The following is a 21,847-nucleotide window of genomic DNA, read 5'->3' on the forward strand; positions in this document are numbered from 1 at the left end:
TTTAGCGAAAACACAGGGTGTGAGAGAAAGCAAAGTAGGCGTTGTCCCTTCCCTTCCACCTCTTATCCCTGAGTCCTGGTGACCTTGACAGGTGCCGGTCATAGGTACCCATGACGTATGTGCCCACAAAGCAGGGAAAACCTAGATAATAGGAATTAACCGCCATCACCTATGCCTCCATTTTTTCCTGCTGCTGACAACCTTTGAGTTCCCTGGGCCTGTTTATGCCATGGGGTTTTTCTTTCCTGGGTCACAGCCTGAAGCTTTGAATCGAGTTTGGGACTGAAAAGGTATTTCAGAGGCTGTTTGTATCTGTTTAGAGTGTTTCAAATGAGCCTGGCCAAATGTGCAGTTATCAGCCAGAAGGGCTGTTCCTCCAACTTCCCTATGAGAAACAGAGTGCTGGGAGGGGTCAGTCCTCTCACACAAAAGGGAAAACGAGAAAAACAGTATAATGGGCAAAAAGGAAGGTCCTGGGAGAAGAATCCCTTGTTCAGTGCAAGTGGGTCACTTTACTCCTGCATCCTTCCCCAGTTCAGACCAGGTTGAATTCCTCCGCCAGGGTAGAAATGCTCTGTTGGCACAGTGGGCAAGAAGTGCCCTGTGGGTTCCCGGCCACAGCCATGGTTTTCTCCTGCCCCCCAATCCCTTGTGGCTGTGCTCAGGCACCCGAGCTGGGAGGGGAGAGGGTAAGGGGAGCTGCCTTGAGCTGCGTGGGTCTGCAGCTGTTGGGATGGAAGTGAAGATGGCACCTCTAGGAACAATTGGTCTGATTTGCACCTTTGATGGCTGAGCCAAACACTCATTTTACTTAGTAACATGGTGGCAGCCTGTAGCAAAACTTTAACATTATAAAAGAAGAGATAAGAGCTATTTCAAACCATGAGAGAGAGAAAATAGACGAAGTCTAGGTGTTTTGACCAGCTCCGTTAGGGCAGTTTAAAACTCCGTGAAGGTAAATAGAGCCTACCACTTGCACGAAACAGAAAGAGATGGTAGGGTGTTGGAAAAGAGACACATCTGACAGTTTTGTATTATGTAACAAGAATTGGAGAAAAGTATTTAGACATTTTATGGACTCACTAGTAAGTCTGTAGGGAATCTGAATCCCAAAGGAGTGTCAAAGAGTTTTAAACATGTGATCCTACTTGTTTGTGCTAAAGATGACGAGAAAAGTCAATCTGCAAGGTACTTGAAAAACAAAGATAACTAAGACTCTGAGTGGGAAAGCATCAGCATAACTTATTAAATACACATTCACCACTTTGGAAGACTGAAGTAGGAGGATCACTTCAGCCCAGGAGTTCAATACCAGCCTGGTCCCCATGGTGAAACCCTGCCTCTACAAAAAAAAAAAAAAAATACAAAAAAATTAGCCATGTGTGGTGGCAGGTGCTTATAGTCTCAGCTACTCAGGGCAACAGAGGAGACCCTGTCTAAAAAGAAAAAAAAAAAAAAAAAGACACATTAACTTCTTATTTGCCTCATGCTTAATCTTATTTGCTTCATGCTTAATCAATAAAAATCTATAAAGCATGAGACATAGAATCGGGAACATGGTAGATATGTAAAAATGCTCATCGCCAGCCTATTCACCCAGGTGAGAGGCAGAAGATACCTCTCTCTTCCGTTTTCTTTATCTCCCTCTGTTCCTGTTTTATGTGTATTTATGTGTACATAATAACATCCTTTCCAGAACTAGCAGCACACTCACCTCTGCAAAGCCTTCCCTTGATCTCCAAGCCACCTTGTACTATTTAATACCGCAAGCATTTACATGGTTTGTACCTGATTGTGTAGTTTGTCCCAAGTAGTTCTTTATGTCTAGGTATCTTATTGTGTCCAGAATTGGTTCCTTCCGGTGGGTTCTTGGTCTTGCTGACTTCAAGAATGAAGCCGCGGATTCTCACGGTGAGTGTTACAGTTCTAAAAGATGGTGTGTCCAGAGTTTGTTCCTTCAGATGTTCAGATGTGCCCGGAGTTTCTTCCTTCCGGTGGGTTTGTGGTCTTGCTGACTTCAGGAGTGAAGCCACAGACCTTGGCAGTGACTGTTACAGCTCTTAAAGGTGGCACATCCAGAGTTGTTCATTCCTCCCAGTGGGTTTGTGGCCTCGCTGACTTTAGGAGTCAAGCGGCAGACCTTCACAGTGAGTGTTACAGCTCATAAAGGTGACACGTCTGGAGTTGTTTGGTCTTCCCAGTGGGTTCGTGGTCTCGCTGACTTCAGGAGTGAAGCCACAGACCTTGGCAGTGACTGTTACAGCTCTTAAAGGTGGCACATCCAGAGTTGTTCATTCCTCCCAGTGGGTTTGTGGCCTCGCTGACTTTAGGAGTCAAGCGGCAGACCTTCACAGTGAGTGTTACAGCTCATAAAGGTGACACGTCTGGAGTTGTTTGGTCTTCCCAGTGGGTTCGTGGTCTCGCTGACTTCAGGAGTGAAGCCACAGACCTTTGCGGTCAGTGTTACAGCTCATAAAGATAGTGAAGACCCAAAGAGTGAGCAGCAGCAAGATTTATTGCAAAGAGCAAAAGAACAAAGCTTCCACAGCATTGAACTGGACCCAAACGGGTTGCTTCTGCTGGCTTGGGTGACCAGTTTTTATTCCCTCATTTGGACCCGCCCATGTCCTGCTGATTGGTCCATTTTACAGAGTGCTGATTGGTCCATTTTACAGAGTGCTGATTGGTGCATTTACAAACCTTTAGCTAGACACAGAGCACTGATTGGTGCGTTTTTACAAAGTGCTGATTGGTGCGTTTACAAAGCTCTGTGTTAGACAGAAAAGTTCTCTAAGTCTGCACAGGACCCAGAAGCCCAGCCAGCTTCACCTTTCATTATCACCAAATGAACTTCTAAGTCTTTTGAATACAGAAACTATAGATTCATTGCATTCTATAATACCTACATTTAAATGGTTAATGTACTCATAAAGACACACATGCATACACACACAATGCTTACTCAAAGAATAGCATACTACCTGATTATACTGCCTCTATAACTAAAGGACAGAGGTGATGGACTGAAGACAAGTTGTAGATGTGATCTCTGCTTTACTAGAGTAAATGTGGTACTTTTGTTACATACAATACACATCAATAAACTGGGAAAGTTACTTCCTGAAGATCAAAAAAGAGGAAATGGGTTCTAGCTATAAGAAAGAAGATTTTTTCAGTTTCCTGAGAGTAAAGTGCAGCTGATCTTTGAACAACATAGGTTTGAACTGCATGGGTCCACTTTTACATGGATTTTTTTTTTTTTTCAACCAAAGTGGATCAAAAATGTATGTACTGTATCTATGTATGGGAAACCCACCTATAGGGAGGGCTGACTTTATATGTACATGAGTTCCACAGGACTGACTTTGGGACTTGAATATGTGTTGGTTTGGGCATATGTGGAGGTCCTCGACCAATCCCCAAGTATACAGAGAAATGACTATAATTATTATGTGATCTGAAATGACTACATCTTATATGAGTAGTTTGATGATTTACTCCATCAGTGTGGTCAATTTGATATACTAATCAAAATTATTACAAGCTAAAAATTTTGATGCAAAAATATTATATACTTTTAATAATATCTTGAATGGAGATTTGTCAATACTTCAGTGGAGACACTCTCCTCTGTTGATTTCCATTGGTACTAGATTCTCAAATGACTCATTTCTAAGTCAGAAAAATTGAACTGCTTTAAAAGTTCTACCACAGTTTTAAGAATCTACAAAATTGTGTTTCTAGGCACACTATTTGATGTCCATCTCAAAATCAAACAGCATAAAGAACACTAACATGATGTAATTTTCTACATGTTCAAAAACATGTTAGATGAGAAAACATCTTTAAATGTGTTAAAATTTCTTTTTGAGATGCATCTTGTTTTTAAACAAAATTTCAGTATATGATTATAAAGTTCTAAATGCAGTATTTTAATCAAGTATAGGAGTAAATCATGGACTTCAGGGTAAAATGTTATTTCATCCAGTGCAAGTAGAAAATAAACAACTCCCAACAGAGAAAACAAATACTATAAACGTGAGGTAAAAACCAAGTCTCAATGTATTCAAAGAAAATAAGGAAAATTCATATTTCCCTTCTGAAATCCCTCTTGACTGATGGCCCTTCACTCTTCTATGTAGAAAATCACCTCAAGAACCAAAAGAAATTGTAGTACCTTTTGAGATGAATTATCATACATCCATTAAAATAATAACTATAATGACTATCAAAACATAAAATTATTAATAAAAAATACAAAATCAAACACAACATTAATAAATATGTAAATTTGTAAGTGCATTTTGTATTAGTTTAACAAAATTGTTTATGAAAAAATGTATATTTAAATAAAAGAACAATGAAAGTAAAAAGTTATGTTAGAATGACATGCCTCTGGCTTTAGTTTTTACTTACATTTTTAAAAATACTTAAATATTATCTCCTAATTGAAGTTGACACTTAAAAATATTAACTTTAAAATAAAACTGGTTTTCTAGAAATATGTCTCATTCAAGTCTATATTTAATATGTTTTTTTTTCTTTTCAGAAAATTAAGTCAGTACCATCTTTAGACTTTTGACATATCTATTCTCTAAGATTTACAAAAGATGGTAGCTTTTTAATCACCCCAAATAAGCTGGCTTTTAATTGCTAGTCCAATAGACTTCTCAGTTTTTGTTCATAAGTTTCCCTGCAACCATTGATATTACTGAACACATTAGAGTTTATTAAAGATTTATCTTCTCAGTCGGGCGCGGTGGCTCACGCCTGTAATCTCAACACTTTGGGCGGCCGAGGTGGGTGGATCACAAGGTCAGGAGTTGGAGACCAGCTTGACCAATATGGTGAACCTCATCTCTAGTAAAAATCCAAAAATTAGCCGGGCGTGGTGACACATGCCTGTAATCCCAGCTACTAGGGAGGCTAAGGCAGGAGAATTGCTTGAACTGCTTGAACCCGGGAGGCAGAGGTTGCAGTGAGATGAGATCGTGTCAGTGCACTCCAGCCTGGGCAACAGACTGAGACTCTGTCTCAAAAAAAAAAAAAAAAAAATCGATCTTATCTTGGTATCTTTCTCCATTGTTTCTTTACACCATTCCTTTTCTGCTTACCTAGTACCCTAAACCTAAACCTGCTTCATGAATGGAAACAGATTTCAGAGATTCGTCCTCTTTCCTCAGATATTTCTTCTTCATTTAAACTCTTTACTTCAGCTATATATATTACATCGAATGTGAGGATATACAGTTTGAATTTCCAACCACACAATGTCACTCCTAGGTTCCAATGCTGAAATTCCAATTTTCTGCCAGATTGTTCTGCCTTACCATTCACTAGAAATCTGAATTAATGTTGCCAAAAACTGGTTTACTATACTCCCCTCAAAACAATATTCTTACACCAACAACACATTTCTGTTACTTAAACTACTATTCTATTTTTTTTACAAGTCTGAAATGTGGGAGTCATTATTCCACCTCTCTCTCCCTTACGCCCAAATCATCGGTCAAATGTGACAACCTTTACAGTTGTCCCCAACCCTGGCTATTTTTACCTCCACAATTGTAGTAAGATCGTTGTCACCTTCTCTCTAGATAGGCAGTTTTCAAAATGGTCAGAATATCCTAAAAAGGGTAATATTTCAATAAATCAGGGCATTCATATTTCTATTTTTTTGTTTTGTTTTATGGAATCTTGCTCTGTTGCCCAGACTGGAGTGCAGTGGTGCAATCTCGGCTCACTGCAGCCTCTGCCTCCGGGGTTCCAGTGATTCTGCTGCCTCAGCCTCCTGGGTAACTGGGATTACAGGCACATGCCACCACGCTTGGCTGATTTTTGTTTGTTAGGGTTTTTTTTAGTAGAAATGGGATTTTGCCACGTTGGCCCAGCTGGTCTCAAACTCCTGACCTCAGGTGATCTGCCCACCTTGGCCTCCCAAAGTGTTGGGATTACAGGCGTGAGCCACTGCACCTGGCCAAATGTTTTATAATGTCCATAAGATAGATAGATGATAGATAGATAGATAGATAGTTAGATAGATAGATAGATAGATTGATTGATTATTATAAACAAACAATCCAATATGGTAGTGTGGTAGTGTGGGCTCCAAATTGGTGTCTTTTTTCTTTTTCTTTTTCTAGAAAAAAATAAATAAATAAAACATCCTGCTGTCTCACTAAGACTGGAATGCAGTGGGGTGACCATAGCTCATTGTAGCCTCAAACTCCTGGGCTCAAGTGATCTTCCTGCCTCAGCCTCCCAACTCGCTGGGACTGTAGGCATGTGCCACTACACCCACCTAATCATTTAAATTTTTGTAGAGACAGAGTCTGACTATGTTACCCAGACTGTTCTTAAACTTCTGGCCTCAAGTGATCCTCCCGCCTCATCCTCCCAAAGTGCTGGGATTACAGGCATGAGCTACCGTGCCTGGTGTGCTTCAAATTTCTCTCATGAGAGATGCACAATCAAAAAGTTTTGGACACTCCTTCACTAGAATATTTCAACAGCCTCCTAAAGTAATTAGCTTTCTTATCTTCAGTGTCTCTCCTCTCCTTCATGTACACATAACTGCCAGATAAAAGGTTCCTAGGAATAACAATGGTCACCTCACTGTCTGAACAAGGCTCTTTAAGGTCTTTTACTTGCCACTGCAGTGAAACTCACCTCAATAACATGACCCTGAAGGCAATCACAAGCCGACCAGCCCCTCCTCCAAACATGCGCACATGAAACGCACTATTTTTCCAGGCATGATTTTCACTTTTCATTTTCATAATCCCATCATCCCAACGAAATGTAACCATCTATCCTCATCTAAAACATACCAAGTGCCTCTATATAGTATATTTTGCCATTATAATAGTATATTTGTTTGAGTTCTCTATAGATCTTTGAGATAAGGTCTGTGATAATAAACCCAATAAAAATCAGGTCCTCATGCAAAAGCCTCTCAAGTCATATCTATGGAAACTACTCCAGCAGCCACATGGTCATGGAAATCCACTCTGCTTTCCTCTCTTTAGAATCATTAAAGGAAATCCCATTTCTAACCCATAGAAACTCATCTCAACTTCTCCCACTAATACTCAGTTCTCTTGTGCTCACCAGTGCTCTGGAGTTCCCTACATACCAAATCCCCAACAACCCTCTCTGCTTTAACTCCTGAAGCATGCCTTTTTCTCTCCCCATTCCTCATTGTTTCTCAGCTTCTTACCATGTAGCTTCTTTATGTAAACAAAACTACATAATGGTAAGAACTTTTTCTTGTCTGATGTCCTTCAGTGCTTAGTCTGTAAAAAAATAGAACTTCTCTTAGAGGATGAGAGTCAGAAATGGAGGAAGATGTACCTAGTCTGGGTGGTGATTTGGGGATAATGGAGACAAGAACCCTTATACATTAGCATAAGTGATTTCCCTTCTCTACTCTCCCTCCTGATATACTTTCAGTTATGCAAACTTGTTCGTTTCCTAATGTTGAAATCCTCTTCATTTTTAAGATATGATCATATTTCATTGGCTCTGTGATTTTCTATAACCAGAATTGATTTATTTCCTCCCAATGCCCATTGTCCTTGATCACTAATACATTTATAACACACATAGTTTTTCATTACAGTTACCATCCTATCCAAATTTTCCTAAAGCATTGGTAACTCTTTAAGTCAGAGATTAAACCCTTATCTTTAAAACCACCATGGTATTTGTCCAAGAACATTGCAAACAACAGGTAAATGTTATCATACGAAAGAAACACCAAATGTTGTCATGACATTGTCTTCAGCAAAGAGTCTCTTGAACATAAACTGTTATATTTTCTTATTTGTCTTTTTCTTATTTGTCTTTTATTTATAATACCCCATCTTTTGGATGGGGTATTACTCAATGCTATTATTAGTAATATTTGGTAGTATTGGGCATAGTTTGCCTATTTAGAGGATATTCATCTAAATAAACAAACACATTGCAATAATTATTGCGACAATACCTATGATTACTTCAAGCCTAGATAAAGAATGTTGTATCCTCAAATACACCACTTTAGTGAGGGGTGTTGATAATGGAAGAAGTTATGCATGTATGGGAGCAAGGGGTATATGGAAAATTTCTGTTCCTCACAATTTTACTATGAACACAATAGTGCATGAAAAAATGACATCTAAACATGTTATGTTCTGACTTTAAAGATATTATTTGAAAGAGGTACAAACTAAAAAAAGGCAGGGAATAGGTTCAGATTTTGTCATTATAATAGCATATTTGTTTGAGGTCCATATTTAACATTCAAAACAAACAGTAATGAAATCAGTAAAACTGAGTTTTGCAAAAATTGCATAAGATTCTTAAAAGTTATGATACAATGAGATAGTTACAAAAAAGAAATCTAACAGACTTTCCTTGTGGGGTTTCAGAACTGCATCAATCAAATCATTCATTTATTACAAAAATATTTATTGATTATTTAGTGCTTACCATGTCTTATATTGTAAGAACCTATAGTAAATTATAGGCGACTGACAAGTCTATTTTACAAAGTGCCAAAAAAATTAGAGTCAATGAAACAGGTTAGTAATTTAAAGTAGACTAGGCCGGGCATGGTGGTTCACACCTGTAATCCCAGCTCTTTGGGAGGCCAAGGTGGGCGGATCACGAGGTCAGGAGTTTGAGACCAGCCTGGTCAACATGCTGAAACCCCATCTCTACTAAAAATACAAAAAATAACCAGGCGTGGTGGCTCATGCCTATAATTCCAGCTACTCAGGAGACTGAGGCAGGAGAATTGCTTGAACCTGGGAGACAGAAGTTGCAGTGAGTCGAGATTGTGCCACTGCACTCCAGCCTGGGTGACAGAGTGAGACTCAATCTAAAAAAATAACACTACTAATAAAGTAGACTATAAACATATAATTATTCACTCACTCAAAAGTCACAATTTATTGAGTGTTGTGCGATAAGCAATTGGCTAGGCTAGATGCTGGTAATAAAAGATAAAGAGAACACAGACTAGATCCTAAAGGAACTCATAATCCTGTGCTACAAGAGATGTATTCACAATGTGCTAAGAAAACATAAAGAAACCCCTAACTAAGCCCAGAGATGACAGAGAATGCACTCAGGAGTTAACCTTTAAATGGTGCCATGATTGATAAGCAGTGCCTCTCTTGGTGTAGAAATAAAAGAAAGAAATTGCAGCCAGCCAGATGTAACTCAATGAGCTAAAGTCGAGAGGAATGAGAAAGCATGACAGTTCTCCTGAACAAAAAGGCTGTTAACCTGGAACAGAGCAGAAACATAGGCGAATGGCAGAGAAAGAACTGTGAAGGGTCTTATAGCCACACAAGGAGTCTGGTCTTTAATAAATCCTGAATGAATGGAGTCCTTCATGCATCTTAAGAAAATCAGTAGCATATTCACATTTATATTTTAGACAAATAAATAAAGATCAGGGAAATGTTTAGATATTAGAATCAGCTGAACTTAGTGACAAATAATATGGTATAAGGTAAAGATGACAGAGAAAGGGAAGATAAAGTGAAAATTCATTTCCAAGTGTCATACTTGGGTGACCAAGTGGTATATGGAGACAAAGAATGTGTCACAGTGAGATCGATAAAATTTCTAATTTGTACTTGAGTATTGTTTCCAAGTCTAAATCATACATACAGTCTTATCCTGAAGATTTACATATTGGCAAGTAAAGGAAAATTAAGGCCAACTCAAGACAATAGATATGATTTAAAGTGTATTCCCTGATTCATTATTTATATTACATACTTGTATAAATTAATAAAGGGTTTCCTTTCTTAAACAAACCTGATACAATAAAATTGGGATTTATGTAAAGGACTAATGTTACTATTTCCTCTTTTAAAAAATGACATATTTGCCTCAATAAGAAATTTTCTTTTTATTTATTTATTTTTTAATTAGACTTTAAGTTCTAGGGTACATGTGCATAACGTGCAGATTTGTTACATATGTATACATGTGCCATGTTGGTGTGCTGCACCCATTAACTTGTCATTTACATTAGGTATATTTCCTAATGCTATCCCTCCCCCGTCCCCCAACCCCACGACAGGCCCCAGTGTGTGGTGTTCCCCACCCTGTGTCCAAGTGTTCTCATTGTTCAATTCCCACCTATGAGTGAGAACATGTGGTGTTTGGTTTTCTGTCCTTGTGATAGTTTGCTCAGAATGGTGGTTTCCAGCTTCATCCATGTCCCTACAAGGGACATGAACCCATCCTTTTTTATGGCTGCATGGTATTCCATGGTGTATATGTGCCACATTTTCTTAATCCAGTCTATCATTGATGGACATTTGGGTTTGTTCCAAGTCTTTGCTATTGTGAATAGTGCTGCAATAAACATACGTGTGCATGTGTCTTTATAGCAGCATGATTTATAATCCTTTGGATATATATTCAGTAATGGGATGGCTGGGTCAAATGGCATTTCTAGTTCTCGATCCTTGAGGAATCGCCACACTGTCTTCCACAATGGTTGAACTAGTTTACAGTCCCACCAACAGTATAAAAGTGTTCCTGTTTCTCCACATCTTCAGCACCTGTTGTTTCCTGACTTTTTAGTGATCACCATTCTAACTGGTGTGAGATGATATCTCATGATGGTTTTCATTTGCATTTCTTTGATGGCCAGTGATGATGAGTATTTTTTCATGTGTCTGTTGGCTGTATAAATGTCTTCTTTTGAGAAGTGTCTGTCCATATCCTTTGCCCACTTTTTGATGGGGTTGTTTGATTTTTTCTTGTAAATTTGTTTAAGTTATTTGTAGATTCTGGATGTCAGTCCTTTGTCAGATGGGTAGGTTACAAAAATTTTCTCCCATTCTGTAGGTTGCCTGTTCACTCTAATGGTAGTTTCTTTTGCTGTGCAGAAGTTGTTTAGTTTAATTAGATCCCATTTCTCAATTTTGGCTTTTGCTGCCATTGCTTTTGGTGTTTTAGACATGAAGTCCTTGCCCATGCCTATGTCCTGAATGGTATTGTCTAGGTTTTCTTCTAGGGTTTTTATGGTTTTAAGTCTGACATTTAAATCTTTAATCCATCTGGAATTAATTTTTGTACAAGGTGTAAGGAAGGGATCCAGTTTCAGCTTTCTACATATAGCTAGTCAGTTTTTCCAGCACCATTTATTAAATAGGGAATCCTGTCCCCATTTCCTCAACAAGAAATTTTCTTTAGTGTTAACTTAGAGTGTTTTCTAATGATTTAAAGTAAGATTACAAGTTAGTGAAAAAATAGATTAATATATATATGTATTAATGAATAAGACAGTTGGTTTTCAGTTGGTTTTCGGCAGAATGGGGTACTGGCTGTTCATTACTCATGGCTGTTGTGATGAGTCAGTGGTCACACTGCATGCTTGTAGATACCATGAATGTCACCACTACCTATTGCACAAACTAGGAAAGAGCTGTCACACTCGAATTTAACAGAAATCTCTAAAAGGATAAAATAGCACTCTGAAAATGAGTTAATAAATCAGAAAAAAATACATAACTGTGTCTAAATATTTTTTCTATTAAAAAGAAAAAAATGGGTTGTTGAAGAATTATTTATGCATTAGTTTATTAAAGTGTCAGGAAATAGAATTGCACTGTCTTTCTTTTAAGTATTTGTCTGTATTTTGTGCCCTTTGATAATTAATTTTATTTGGTTTTCAAGGTAATTATATAACTTGTCTTAATTCAAACTGCAACAAGCTAAGAAACAGTTATGGGGTTTCTGTAGAGAGTCTCTTTCTAAGTATCCAAAAGCCGGACTTTCATGCCTGTCTATGTAGCAGTAGTAAAAACTCAACAAGGCTTCTAACTGCATGACAAATATAATTCCTGGAATTTTCCTTCTTAAGTATTCACATCATCACCATTTCATGTAACAAACATTTTGAAGTCCTGTAAAGTCAAAAAGAATTCTTAAAGGAATAGCTACTACTCAAACAATTTTGACATGTAAACACCTACAGACTTTCATATCTAAAGATAAAAATCTAAAAGAGTGTGTCAAGAAGTGTTGCCTAAAAGCAAACCCTAAGACAAGGATTCTCATGAAAGTGATTTATAGTATTTAGGAGGTGGAGTGTGTGAAGTTGGATAGGGCAGGAAAGGATAAACAAGGATGTGGTCTTGGCTGGAGCTTCACTTCAGCCTGACCCCACTGGGCACTCAGGAGTATATATTAAACCTAGTTGGTTGTGCTTTGACACAAGGGACCAGTTCTTTGTACTGTCATATTATCGAATCACTGCTACTGCCCATTAAAGTGAGTGGAGGTAGAGGTGGGTGTTATATCCAGGCACACCCGCTCTCACTGGGCCAAAGAGATGAGTGCATTGGCCTAGTGAAAGCAAACTGGATGAGACAACAACAATATCTACTGCAGAGGTATGTTTTTTAAATATCTTGGAGAAAGAAATATCTTGCACAAGGTCCAAATGAGCAGTGAATAAACACACGGATGACAGCAACACAGTGCAGAGAAGAGAAAGTAAATAGAGGCATGCCTTCTCCTTCAATTGCACATTGCTTTACTATGCTTCACCAACACTGCATTTTTTACAAATTGAAGGTTTTTGGCTTCCTGAAGCTAGCAAGTCTATTGGGACATTTTTACAACACCATGAGCTAGCTTCATGTCTCTGTGTTACAGTTTGGTAATTCTTACACTATTTAAGGTTTTCATTGTTATTATATATGTTACGGTTATCTATGATCAGTCATCATTGCTGTTACTACTGTAATTGTTTTGGAGCACCATGAACTGCACTGCTACAAGACAGTGAAATTAATCATTAAATGTTGTGTGTGTTCCAACTGCTTCACCAGCTGGCTGCTCCCTCATCACACTCCCTCTCCCAAAGACTCCCTGTTCCTTAAGAAAAAACAACGTCGAAATTAGGTCAATTAATAATCCCACAATGACCTCTAAATGTTTAAGTGAAAAGAAGTTACACATCTCTCACATTAAATTAAAAGCTGGAAATGATTAAACTTAGTGAGGAAGGTATATTGAAAGCCGAGATAGGCCAAATGATAGGCCTCTTGTGCCAAATAGTTAGCCAAGTTGTGAATGCAAAGGAAAAGTTCTTGAAGAAAATTAGAAGTGCTACTCCAGTGAACACACCAATGATAAGAAAGCGAAACAGCCATATTGTTAATATGGAGAAAATGTGAGTGACCTGGACAGAAGATTAAACCAACCACAACATTCCCTTAAGCCAAAGCCTAATCTAAAACAAGGACCTAACTTCAATTCTGTGATGGATGCCTAGGAGAGGTGAGAAGGCTTCAGAAGAAAAGTTGGAAGCCAGCACAGGTCAGTTAATGAGATTTAGGGAAAGAATCTCTATAACATGGAAGTGCAAGGTGAAGCAAGTGCTGATGGAGAAGCTGAAGCAAGTTATCAAAAAAAAAAAAAAATCTAGGTAAGATTATTGAAGAAGGTGGCTACACTAAACAATAGATGTTCAGTATAGGTAAAACAGCCTTGTAAGGAAGACGATCCCATCTAGGACTTTTATAACTAGAGAAGAGATGCCAACGACTGACTGAAAAGCATCAAAGGACAGACTAACTTTCTTGTTACAAGCTAATACAGCTGGTGACTTTAACTGAAGTCAGTGCTCATTTACCATTTAGAAAACCCGGGAGTCCTTATGAATGATGTTAAATCTATCTTTGCCTGTGCTCTATGAAACACGGTTTACTGAGTATGTTAAGCCTACTGTTGAGAACTACTGCTCAGAAAATAAAAGATTATTTCAAAACATTACTGTTCACTGACAATGCACCTTGTCACCCAGGAGCTCTGATGGAGATGTACAAGGGATTAATGTTGTTTTCATACCTGCTAACACAACAACCATTCTGCAGCCCATGATCTAGAAACAATTTCAATTTTTGAGTCTGATTTTTTAACAAATATATTTCATAAGGCAATAACCAGCATATATAGTGATTCCTCTGATGGATCTTGGCAAAGTAACTTTTAAAAACCATCTGGAAAGGATTCGCCATCCTAGATGTTTAAGAACATTCATTAAGAACATTCATAATTCATGGGAAGAAGTATCAATATTAACAGGGATTTGGAAGAAGTTAATGCCAAACCTTACGGATGACTTTGAGAGGTTCAAGACTTCGGCGGAGAAAGTCACTGCAGATGTGGTGGAAATAGCAAGAGAGCTAGAATGAGAAGTGAAGCCTGAAGATGTGACTGAATTGTGGCAATCTCATGATAGAAGTTGAACAGATGAGGAATTGCTTCTTATGCAGGAGGGAAAAAAGTGGTTTTTCCAGTTGGAAACTACTGTTGAAGATGCTGTGAACATTGTTGAAATGACAGTGAAGGATTTAGGATATTCCATAAACTTAATTGACAAAGCAGCAGCTGGGTTTCAGAGGATTAACTCCAAATATTAAGGAAGTTCTATTGAAGATAAAATGCTTTCAAATAGCATTGCATGCTACAGAGAAATCTTTCATTAAAGGAAGAATCAATTGATGCAGCAAACTTCACTGTTGTCTTATTCTATGAAATTGCCACAATGCCTCGATCTTCAGCAACCACCACCCTGACAGCAGCCATCAACAGGTAGGCAAGACCTCCCACCAATGAAAAGATTAAAGCTTTCTGAAGGCTCAGATGAGTGTTAGCAATTTTTAGGAATAAAGTATTTTTTAATTAAGTTATATACATTTTTTAGCCATAATACCATAGCACACTTAATAGAATATAGCATAGTACAAACATAACTTTTATATACATGGGAAACCAAAAATTTCATCTGATTTGCTTTATTGCAATATTTGCTGTATTGCTACGGTCTGAAACTGAACCTGCAATATCTCTGAGGTATGCTTGTACTAAACCTAGATGTACACAAACCGCTAAAACTTGTTACACACAGAAGTATAATTTAATCATAAACTCCACTAAGGTTAATATAGTACTTATGCTTTAGGAAGCTGTGATCAGCAGAATTCTAGGATGGTCCCATGATCCCCACTCCCTAGTATTAAGCACTGTATAATCTGAGTCTGGGTGGGACTTGTGATTCGCTTCTAGCCAAACAAATATGGCAGAGCTGGTAAGATGTCACTCCCAAGATTATGTTTTATTATGCAAGATTCCATCTTAGCCAACTGAAGATAGAGGCTCTCCTGCTTGACATGAGGAAGCAAACACCCGTGCACGAACTGACAAATGAGAGGCCACATGGATATGGCAAGTAACTGATTTGCCTTTGGGACTTGAGGACAGCTTTCAGCCAACACGCAGCAAAAGACCAGTGCCCTCAGTCATACAGCACAGGAAAATGAATTCTGCTCACAACTTGAATGTGCTTGAAAGCAGATTCTCCCTGATCAAGCCTATAAATAAGAACACAGCCCAGCTGAAACGTTTATTGCAGATCCTGAAACAGAGAACCCAGTGAAGCCATGCCTGCACTGACTCCTGATGTACAGAAACCATGAGATAATGAAGATATATTGTGTTTGCTGCTAAATTTTTGGTAATGTGCTATGTAGCAATGGAGAACTAACACAAGTGTGTATTTTAAAACCAAATATTCTATGCTCTCACTTATAAATGGGAGCTAAGAGGTGAGGACGTAAAGGCATAAGAATGATATAATGGACTCTGAGGACTCGGGAGGAAAGGTGGGAGGGGTGAGGCATAAAAAACTACACATTGGGTTCACTGTGTGCTACTCAGTTGAGGGGTCCACCAAAATCTCAGAAATCACTACTAAAGAACTCATCCATGTAATCAAACACCACCTGTTATAGTTCTGTAAATGTTTGGTAGTTTTACGCAGCGAAGTCATTGGTTCCCAGGGTTTAGGATAATTTGATTATGGCTTCAATCTTGTTACTTCTTATTGGCCTGTTTAAGTTCTGGATTTATTCATGTTTCAATCTTTGTAGGTGGTATGTGTCTAGAAATTTATCCATTTCTTCAAGATAGTTGACTAAAGACATTTTATACTAGCTTCCTCCACTTAAAAGAACTAAAATAGCAAGTAGATAATCACACTTTGAAGATATCATCTAAGAGAAAACACTGGAGTTCAACAGAATATGAATAGCCAATACCTAAGCAAGGAAAGAAAAAGAATCAAAGCAGTCTGCTCAGCCTGGTTCAGTTGGGAGCCAAGAGAGACTCCTCAACACAAGAAAAGGGTAAATGAAAGATTCTCAGTGGTCCACATTTTCACCATAGATTCCTGCAATTCTAGCCACAAGATAGTCCTCTACCCTCACAGATTATGAAACTAATAGAGGGTGTGGCTGGGAGATTTTATTATGTCATTGCCCCAAGAAGGATGCTCAGCTGCATCTTTCATATTTCTTGAGACCTAAGCTGCTCCAGCAAAATGCCATTTTATAACTCCACTTCCAACAGATGGTACACTGCTCTGGAGCCCCACAATGCTGTTGCTGAGATACAAGAGAAGCACAGGCTGCTGCTCCTGGGGCTTAGGCAAAAGTGACCCCAGGTTATCCTATGCAGGGCAGAGACACGCCTGAAACACAGACTGCTGTTTTTAGAACTGAGATGTCAGTGAGACACTATTCTAAAGCCCTTTCCCCCAACAGACTATGCACTATCTTGAATTCCAGCAATGCTGCAACTGAGGTGCAAGAGAAGAGCTGGCTATTAACTCCAGGGCTTAGGTATGAGAGACTGTGACTACCACACCCTCAGATGAGGTGTAAGTGGTATGCATACTCCTCACCTGTCAGCCTACACTGCTGTCACTAAAGTGGGCACTGCTCTTTCCCAGGGAAGGGCACTGTACAGCTGCTATTTCCATCAACCTGAGAATTTCACTGGTGGCCCAGGGATTACCCCACTTCTGCCTACCACAGTGCACCTAGACACACCATAACATGCTGAAGACAAGCCAACAAAGCCCAACTTTGCCCCCTCCCCCGTTATACCAGTGTGCACAGTCCAGAAGCCAGGTGATTGCCCAGCCAAGTCAATCACTTTTGGCACCTGAACACTCCTCCTGAGAAACTGAGGTTGGGCCTACCCACCCAGCCACTACTACCACAACAATCATCTACCTGCACATGCTACTTGCAGGCCTGGAGACTGGCCACCCAAAACCCACTGTAGCCACTGCCAACAGCAGCACTGCTCAGAACCGAAAGGGTCATCCTGCCACTGCCACTTTGATCACCCACACCACACCGTATGAACAGGGGCCCAATAATCCACCGACCTGTAAAGGTTATGGCTGCCACTACCAAGCATCAGAGTAAGCCACTTGGAGATTCAAGAATCAACCAACTTGGGTACAATAACACCAGTGTCTGTGTAAACCACCCTGAGCCCAAAAGACAGCTCACTGCTGCAACTACTGAAACCTGAAGACTGGCCTACCTAGCATCCTAATTCCCAACAAAACTTCAGCACAGCCTCCACTAATAACTGCACCCTAAGCAACTGAGGAAATCTCAGAAACCACTGACACTTTTTACAGCCAAAGAAATCGAACAGAGACTACATTCCTGCACATAACAAAAATCAAAGGCAAAGTGACCTACACAACCAACATCGCAGATAGATCTTCTGGAAAAAGTCCTCTCCTATGAAAGCAAATTCAGAATGTTGAAAGACGTGACTGATGTACCAGATACAATGGAAATCAGAAAAACAATTCAGGATATGATGAGAAATTTAACAAAGAGATAGATATCATAAAATAAAAACAAACATAAATTCTGGAACTGAAGAATTCACTGAAGGAAATGTAAAATGCATTCAAAAGTTTCAACAATAGAATGGATCAAGCAGAGAAAGAATCTCAAAACTTGAAGACAAATCTTTTGAAATAATCCAGTTAGACAACAGTAAGGAGGACAGGCATGGTAGCTCATGCCTGTAATGCTAGCACTGTGGGAGTCTGAAGAGAAAGGATTGCTTGAGCTCAGGGGTTGGAGGATAGCCTGGGAAAAATAGTAAGACTCTGCCTCTACAAAAAAAAATTAAATTAGATAGGCATGGTGGCACATGACTGTAGTCCCAGGTACTCAGAATGTTAAGGCAGGAGGATCACTTGAACCCAGTAAGTCAAGGCTACAGTGAGCAATGATCATGCCACTACACTTCAGCCTGGGTGACAGAGTGAGATTCTGTATCAGCAAAAAATAAAATAAAATTAATAAATAAATAAGAAATAAATAAGAAAAAAGAATGAATAAAACTTTTGTGATATATGAGACATCACAAAGTGACCAAATGTATGAATTTTTGGTACCTCAGAAGGAAAAGAGAGCACAAAATCTATTTAATAAATTAATAGACAAATCTTCCCAAGTCTAGCAAGAGATTAAGACACCCAGATACAGAAGGTGCAACAATCCTCAAACAGATACAATGTAAAAAGCCACTACTTAACATTACAGTCAAAATATTTAAAGTTAGTAACAAAGAAAGAATTGTAAAAACAGAAAGAGAAAAATGTCATCTATAAAGGAACCTCCATCAGACTAACAGTAGATTTCTCAGCAGAAACCTTACAGGACAGGAGAAAACAGAATGACATATATACCGTGCTGAAAGAAAAAAAAAAAAAACTGCTGATCAATTATACTACATCCAGCAAAGTTATCTTTCATAAGTGAAAGATAAAGTCTTTCCAGAAAAACAAATGCTCAGAAAATTTATCACCACTAGACCAGTCCTACAAGAAATGCACAAGAAGGGCTTAAATCTGAAAGCTAAAGGATAACATTTGCCAGCATAAAAACACACACAAGTATAAAACTCAACAGTAAAGGAAACACAAAAATGAGAAAAAGAAAGAGACATAAATGATACAACTACAGGTCATTGCCAATACGCAATGACAAGTAATAAGAGAAAAAAACAAAAATATACAAAACAACCAAAACTAATTAACAGTATAACTGGGACAAAACGTCACATATTAATAATTACCTTAAATGTAAATGGATTATATTTTCCACTTAAAAGATATACTGGTTGAATGGATAAGAAAACATAATCCAACAAATTCCACTATATGATGCCTATAAGAAATGCACTTTCTCTGTAAACACATATATAAACTCAAAGTAAAAGGATGAAAAAGGGTATTTTATGCAAAAGAAAACCAAAGTGAGCAAGAGAAGCTATACTTATATGGAGCAAACTTTAAGCCAAAAACAGAAAAGAAAATTTTAAAAAAGTAAGGAAGGTCATTATATAATGATGAAGTGACAAATCCAGCAAAATAAAATAACAATTCTAAATATATATGCAACAAATCCTGGAGCACTCAGATTCATAAGAAAATATTACTAGATCTAAATAGAGAGACAGACTCCAATACCCCCACTCTCTGCATTACATAGAACATTTAGATACAAAATCAACAAGAAACATCAGATTAAAACTGGACTTCAGACCAAATGGACCTAATAGACATTTACAAAACATTTTATCCTACTGCAGAATATACAGTATTCTTATCAGCATATATAACATTATTCAAGATAGATAATATGTTAGGCCACAAAACAAGTCTAAACAGGTGTTTTTTAAAAATAGAAATCATATTAAATATCTTCTCAGATCACAAGGCAATAAAACTAGAAATCAATACTAAGAGGGACACTGGAAACTATATGACTACATGGAAATTAAACAACATGATCCTGAATGACCATTGGGTCATGAAGAATTTAAAATGGAAATCAAAAGAAATATTGAAACAAGTCAAAATAGAAACAAAACATATCAACACCTGTGGGATATAGTAAAAACAGTAATACAAGAAGTTTATAGCAATAAACACCTACATTCAAAGAACAGACAGATGTAAAATAAACAATCTAACATTGTCACTCAAAGAACTGAAAAAGCAAGAACATATCAAACCAAAAATTAGCAGAATAAAGAAATAATAAAAATCAGATTAAAATTATAAAAAATAAGGAATAAATATCAATGAAACACAAAGTTGGTTATTTTAAGAGATAAACAAACTTTATAAACCACCAGCTAGACTAACCAAGAAAATAAGAGAGAAGACAAAGAGATAAAAAATGAGACATTAATACTACAGAAATACAACAGCTCATCAGAGTCACTGATGAACAACTAAATGCTAACAAATTGGAAAACCTAGAGGAAATACATAAATTCCTGGATTCATACAACCTACCAAGATTGAATCAGGGAGAAATAGAAAACCTGAATAGACCAATAATTAGTAGTATTGAAATACTACTAATTGAAAAGCCCAGGACCAGATGGATTCACTGCCTTTTCTAACATACATATACACACCAATCATCCTGAAACTATTCCAAAATATTAAAGAGGAGGGAAATCTTCCTAATTCATTCTATGAAGCCAATATTAGCTTCATACCAAAACCAGAGAAGGACACAGCAACAACAACAAAAACTACAGGCCAATATCCCTGATAAACATAGATCCAAAAATTCTCAACAGAATACTAGCAAACGAAATTCAACAACACATCAAGAAGATAATACATCTTAATCAAGTGAGCTTTATAGGAGGAATGCAACAGTATTTTAACATACACATATCAATAAATGTGGCATGGCACATCAGCAGAATGAAGGACAAAAACAATATGATTATCTCAATAGGCACAGCAAAATCGTTAGATAAACTTCAATATCTTTCATGATAAAAACTCTCGACAGACTAGGCATAGAAAGAACAGACCTCAAAATAATAAAGGTTATATATGACAAACCCACAGCCAACATTAAACTAAATGAGGAAAAGTTGAAATCATTTCCCCTAATTACTGGAACAAGACAAGGATGCCCATTTTAATCATCCCCATTCAACACAGTACTAAAAGTCTTAGCTAAAACAATTAGGCAAGAGAAAGAAAAAAGCCATGCAAACTGGAACAAAGGAAGTCAAATCATATCTATTTGCAACAAATTTAATAAAGCTGCAGTACACTTACAATCAATATACAATATTTAGTAGCATTTCTATACACTAATAATAAAATAGACAAAAAAGAAATCAACAAGGCAATCCCACTTACAATAGGTAAGAAAAAAATCTAGGAATAAATTTAACCAAGGTGAAAGATATCTTCAAGGAAAACTGTAAAATACTCATGAAAAACACTGAAGAGGACACAAACAAATGGAAAGCTATCCTGTGCTCATGAATCAGAATATAATTAATATTGTTAAAATGATCATACTGTCTCAAGCAATATACAGCTTCCATGCAATTTTCTCAAAATACCAATGTCATTTTCCCCAAAATAGAAAAAATAATCCTATAATTCATATGGAACAAAAAGAGAAGCCCAAAGAGCCAGAACAATCCTAAGCAAAATGAACAAAGCTGAAGGTATCACACTACCTGACTTCAAAATATATTACAAAGCTATAGTAACGAAAACAGCATGGTATTAGTATAATAATGGACACAGAATATAGAATCAAAGAAACAGAATACAGAACCCAGAAACAAAATCACGTATTTACAGCCAACTGATTTTTGACCAAGGCACCAAGAATATATCCTAGGGAAAAGACACCTTTTTAACTAAATTGTCCTGGGAAATTTGTATTGCAATATGCAGAAAAATGAAACTGGACCCCTATCCTCAACATACCAGAATCAACTCCAGATACATTAAAAACTCAAATGTAAGACCTGAATCTGTAAAATTCTAGAAGAAATTATAATGAAAACACTTCAGGACATTGGTCTATGCAAAAAATTTTACAGCTAAGACCTCAAAAGCACAGCAAACTATAACATAAATGGACAAATAACTACAACATAAATAGAC

The 21,847-nt window shown here is 37.6% G+C and overlaps 1 long non-coding RNA gene across 1 annotated transcript in view; it reads left to right on the top strand.

Annotated features, from left to right (window-relative positions):
• The first annotated feature begins 204 nt into the window (after positions 1-204).
• The window catches only part of LOC144340997 (uncharacterized), a 36,898-nt gene continuing 15,255 nt past the window's right edge, over positions 205-21,847 (top strand). The window contains exon 1 of the long non-coding RNA XR_013417551.1: positions 205-290. This is a non-coding gene — a long non-coding RNA (uncharacterized LOC144340997). The remainder of the gene's footprint in view (positions 291-21,847) is intronic.

The sequence above is a fragment of the Macaca mulatta genome, chromosome 5 (genome assembly GCF_049350105.2).
Source record: "Macaca mulatta isolate MMU2019108-1 chromosome 5, T2T-MMU8v2.0, whole genome shotgun sequence".
NCBI classification, from domain to species: Eukaryota; Metazoa; Chordata; class Mammalia; order Primates; family Cercopithecidae; genus Macaca; species Macaca mulatta.